This window comes from Quercus suber, unplaced genomic scaffold, assembly GCF_002906115.3.
Source record: "Quercus suber isolate HL8 unplaced genomic scaffold, Cork oak 2.0 scaffold_339, whole genome shotgun sequence".
Classification (NCBI taxonomy): domain Eukaryota; kingdom Viridiplantae; phylum Streptophyta; class Magnoliopsida; order Fagales; family Fagaceae; genus Quercus; species Quercus suber.
In genome coordinates this window covers 218,714-224,617 of record NW_027069791.1, presented here as the reverse complement: position 1 = coordinate 224,617, position 5,904 = coordinate 218,714, and the positions used below count along the sequence as shown (strand labels likewise).

General features: G+C 30.5%; 1 long non-coding RNA gene across 1 annotated transcript; it reads right to left on the bottom strand.

Annotated features, from left to right (window-relative positions):
- Window positions 1-3,008: 3,008 nt before the first annotated feature.
- Window positions 3,009-5,331, bottom strand: LOC136061659 (uncharacterized). The gene is made up of 2 exons (XR_010623501.1): window positions 3,708-5,331; window positions 3,009-3,592 (listed from the first exon to the last, which is right to left on the bottom strand). It is a non-coding gene; the product is annotated as an uncharacterized LOC136061659 (long non-coding RNA).
- Window positions 5,332-5,904: the final 573 nt, after the last annotated feature.

The window sequence follows — 5,904 nt, the reverse complement described above, 5'->3', positions numbered from 1 at the left end:
TACCAAAAATATAACCCCCATATATATATATATATATGTATGTATTTATTTATTCCATTTGGAGAATTAGAGACATATACGCTATGCTTATATTATTTTTTTTAGAAGGAAAGAAAATTGTAAATTTGTGGTTAGGAGTTAGAGATCCTTACTGTATTTATCATACGTGAAAAATAATATTTCTCTTTTGTTTAGATTATTGTTATATTTTTCTTATACTGACTAGTATAATTTTAGACATGTAAAATGATATTTATTATTTAAATAATTTAAAGTTCAATTAATTTGTATTATATGTTTCCTTATTTTTTAAAAGGGTAAATTGTAAATTAGACCCTTAAAGTTTAGAGTATTTAGATTTTAAATTCTGAAGTTTCAGAGTTTGAATTTTACCTCATGAAATTTGGGGGTGTTTGGATTTTACATCCTAACGTTTCAAAATTTGGATTTTGCCTCTTAAAGTTTGGGGTTGTTTGAATTTTATACCACAAATTCTGAATCTTCAGGTTGTAAAATCCAAACACTTCCAAATTTTAGGGAGTAAAATCCAAATACCCTAAAATTTTAAGGGGTAAAATCCAATTCTAAAACGTCAGGGTGTAAAATCCAAACACGCTTAAACTTTAGAGAGTAAAATCCAAAATTTGAAATTTTAGGGTGTAAAATCCAAACACTCTCAAACTTTAGTGGTGTAAAATCCAAAATTCTCTCTCTCTCTCTCTCTCTCTCTCTCTCTCTCTCTCTCTCTCTCTCTGAGAAACATATAATACAAATTAATTAAACTTTAGGAGTGTAATTTCAAATTTATTCAACAAAATACCGTAATTATAAATGCTAAAAATCTTAATTTTGATCAACATGATTTAAAATATAGTTCAGAGTTTACAAACTAAATGAATAAAAAAAAAATGTTTTTACCAATGTAAAAACTATCTTGGTGTAGATATATTTATATATAAGAAAATACATATATAAAATTATGTTACACAAATACTATATATATATATATATAATATTATTTAATAGTTATAATTTCAGTAAGACTAATGATATAATAGATTTCAAAACTTTTGAGGTAGCAATTTGTAATTGGTGTCCAAGAACAATGATGTTAGTGAAAGTCTTTCAAAAATGATATTGTACTAATTACATTTAGCAACCTAATAAATTTTTTAAAAAATTTTGAAATTTGTTATGTATCTAATATTGCTGATATACGGTTATACTTGATAAATTGTAACAAAAAAAAAAAATTAAAAAATTATGGGCTAGAACAGAATTTCTATTGTTCTATAAGAACCAAGCCATTGTCGCGAAAGCTTCCAAGTCTTGCACCGGTTTAGCATCCATTATCAGCCAAAGCAAATCAAGGAAACCTTGGGCCTTGGGGAGTGTACTCAAGCCTCAGAATTTTTAATTAGACATCTCATTTGGAAACACTAAGATGGTCAATTGAGTTAGAAGGCTCTGCGTGTAAACTTTTAAATATGGGTTTTGATATGAATTTTTTTTAATGACTTTGGGTATAACCGTATAAGGGCTTGATGTATGCAGGTAAAAGGGTTCCATATGGTTTTGGGCCGTGGTAGCCTAGTTGGCACTTGGCAGTACAAACCTAACATCACTTTGGACCGTGGCTTTAGAGCAACATCTGAGCATCTGCTGGTGGTACGTGCTTAATTCGGTCCCATTCTAATAAGCCCAATAAAAAGTGAGGATCAACCGGCATATTAGCCTGCAATTGCATGATTTGATATAACACCAATTACACATCAATTTGTAGCTAGGCATGCATTTTAGCGTGCTATTTATAACAATGATTAATAGTTTGTTAATTTGATTTCACGGGAAAGATTTTAGATGGTTTTAAATCCTACCAACAAAAGTATTTGGTGGAATCTAATGAGTTAATATCTTGTAAAAAATCAAAAGATTAATTGGAATATTCTGATCAAGTGAGGGAAAAAAAGATTATGAAGAGTAAAGCCTCATGGTAGTTATCTATAAACTTGTTTCAAGTGATTCAATATATTTATCTCATGACCAATGGCTATAGATTTTACAAGTTTTACTACATTGAGCTTATAAACTGATGTGTCACCAATTATAGGGAGGCAATTCAAATATTCAATTATAAGATGGTTGAAACTCACAAATCACATTCATTGCCACATTAGTTTGTAAATTTTATGATAAAATTTGTAATATCTTTAGCAATTTTCTTGCCTTATATGGATCAAGAGAAATGTAGACATCTTTTGTAAATGAGTGAAGTCAGAAGAAAAGATGGTCCAAGATATATAAAATGGGAAGTTAAGAATTTATATGGAAGCCAAAGAGAAGTTCTTCAATTCAATATTGGATGGAACTTCTACTATAAGTGGGATATTCCCTTATTTGGTCTTAAGCCATATTTTGATATGTGAGAGTGAGGCTTTGTATTCTCAACGCTTTTCAGACCCTATTTCAGCGCTTTTTCCTTGTGTCGGGACAGTCCAAACCAGCAATTTTAAGACCTGCATTGGTGGATTTCAGGACCTATACCAATGTTTTTTAATTAAAAAAAGCTCTGGTATAGGTGTATTTATACCAGAGGTTTTGAAACCGCCCCTATAAGGTACTTACGGAAATATGAATACAACCTATACCAGCGCTTTTAAACCACTGTAATAGGTATTGCCTATGTTGGCGCTTTTGAAAAGCGTTGGTATAGGTCTTCAATGGATATAAAAATTAGCCCTATACCAGCACTTTTAAAACGCCGTAATAGGGTAATCAACGAAACTATTGAAATACCCTATTCTAGCGGTTTAGAAAGCGCTGCTATATATTTTTTTTTTAAATTTTTTTAGGCACCTATAATAAACCTGTAATACATATCTTCCAAGCACCTGTAATGTAATCAAAATACAATATCAAATAACAAATACAATAATAGTGTAAACCAACGAACCAAATATATTTAATTACACCATATTAATAACTATATATCAAATAATACATCCCAATTAAAATCCTCTAGATCTCATTTTCTCATCCAAAATAATACATCCAAAATGTCTAGAATGTTCACAAAATAATACATTCCAATGGTGAATATATATCAATGTTTGAAACTTTATAAAACATTGAGTGGGACAAAATAAAACCATCTGTTGTGTATCTTCTAATGTGGATCTCCAAATGATAAATTTACAAAAATTGGAGAATATTCATCCACATCATCACCACTCTAAAATATAATAAACCAAGATAGCTTCATATCTCTGCATACTCTATGGGCTTCCCTTTTTTTTCCACAACATGGTCATTAAATTCATTAAAATAGTGATTATGGTGTTTCTACACATTTAAGTTTACTTTCCATCATCTTTGAATTATAGCTACCCATAGTTGGTATGATATATCATTGTTCATGTGAGGGAGAGCAATATATATATGACATTATGTAACTACAAATTTAAGAAGTAGAGTACTTACAACGCTTCTTCAAATCAGCCTTGTGGCTCCTCCACACCTTCCTAAGTTGAGACAAAGTTCACTTCCTTTGTCTCTTAGGTTTGATGCAATTTGTAGGTATGGTCCATCGTTTCTAAAATCAACAACTGAGTTAGTGCATTTCGCAAATTCAACATAGTAACATACTTATATAAAACTTAGTACAATCAAGCATAGAACCCAAGTAGCTATTTTGTCTCGTCTAATACCTGAATGACCTCCCAACATTGGTTTTTATATTGTTTTGGCACTAAATGCCATCGAACATAATCCATTGGGCACATATATAGCCTTCGTGCCAAAGATTCCAACCACCTTGACCAAATTCCTGCAAGTTTTCCAATTGGTTGGCTCGCTTTATTTAATTGCAAGACGAGTCTTTCTTCATTGGTAGAGGATTGTCATCTTTCTTCCTCAATTGGAGAGGTTTCCAGTCTTTCTTGCTCTTCCCTCGATCCTCCTTGTGAAGAGCATTCCCCAACATCGACCAAACCAAAACGCCACATCCTCCCCATTCCTACGTTCAAGAATTTAACAATACACAAATAAGAACTACTTTCTACTTTCCAAATCTTCAAGAATATGCATGAAAATAATCTAAGCAAGAGAAAGCATATACTAGAAATCTCCCAATAGCCTTCCCCTGAAGAAGATGAACAACTACAACAAAGAGCACAATTCACAAGAGAAAATTAAGTTTAAAAACTTTTTAAGCTTTGATTGGGTTTTCACGTAGCATAATTAATTTGTGCCTTAAAGATTCTACTCCACTTAAAAATTCTACTACACTTGCATTTTGTTTTCCCAACCTGTTTATAGCTAAACACACGCCAATATAGACCTCACAATAATCAAGCATATGCAAACTATCAAATTAATATAATACAATAAAAAATTTCTAGCTATAATACAAGACATTCCAAATGTCTAGAATGTTATATCAAAGTTACAAACTAAAAATAAAAAATAAAAAACTACAAGCTTGATGATTGATTTTGCATAGTAGGACAATAGGAACAACACAATCAACACTCCCAATATAAAATACATTGCCTTATATCTCCCTACAAGCCACCCGCTTACTCTAAATCAACAACTCACCACAGTAGAATATATGAATTTACTTAGACAGAATACGATAAATTGATAAAAAATTGAACAATAATATGACAAAATTTACAAAACAAACAAAACTCCCAATATAAAATACACCACATTTTCTCTCCATGCAAGCCACCTGTTTGCTCCAAATCAACAACCCACCATAACAGTAATGTTGACACATAATTATAGACTCAAAGGGTAATAAGAAGTAGATTTTTCTCAACCTTTAGCTATCCACTGATTTGCTCATAGAAAGAAGAGTGATGCAGAGTGATGCTTCAAAAGAGTAATGGCATAGAAATAAGGATCTAAGTCAACAAACACTTAGGCATATGCTTCTAAAAAAAATACACTTATATATATAGGGTTCATTCTATTACTTTAATTTAGTAGCTTTCCTTCTTTGCCATTTGAATTTACAGATTATTATTCAATTACCATTCATAGCCTTAGGGTGCTATTAGCATTTTTCATTCTATAACTGAATTTCTTTAGACATACATAATTTTTAAATTAAGGAGCTTATGTCTTGACTTTTAAATGCATCCAAAAAAAACAAGACATCATTATTCAGATCATTTTTATAGACACCTTTATACCCATTAGTTAGGCATAATAGTTATCTAGTTGATTGAGCAAGAGAAATTTAACACGAACACACACACACAATGCATGCATGCATGACAATCAAAATTTAGTGCTTAATCATTTTTGTATAAAAACACATCCAACAAAATAATAATAATAATAATAATAATAATAATAATAATAATAATAATAATAATAATAATAATAATAATAATAATAATAATAATCAAAAGAAAGTCAATGCAAAAGTTAGCAACCTTCATTTCAAAAGAAATATATGTAAAAATTACAAACTGAACCATTATATCTTGCCAAGAAACAATACAAATTATTGTATATATCATTGCTACTATTAAGATCACTCTTAAGAACCTAGGATTTATTTGTTCCTCAGTATGCTTTTAATAAAAAAATAAAAAGGCTTAAAGATGCTAACTACATCCTATGAACTTCCATTCATTTTTGCTTCCAAATAAATGAATATATTCATCACTGAACTACAATACAACAGGGGCAAAAAAGAAAACAAGTTTAACAAGGTTGCCAAGACAATCTCATCTATGTTTAAGATGCCTTTGTGGCAAGGTTTTACTTTCTTTTGTCCTTGATGCAGAAATACTTTATGAGCTAACTGAAACAAGAATGACAATTTGATGACACCAAGAAGATGCTGCTTTTCTTAGCACTAGTTCCATGAAAAGCAAGCTTGGCATA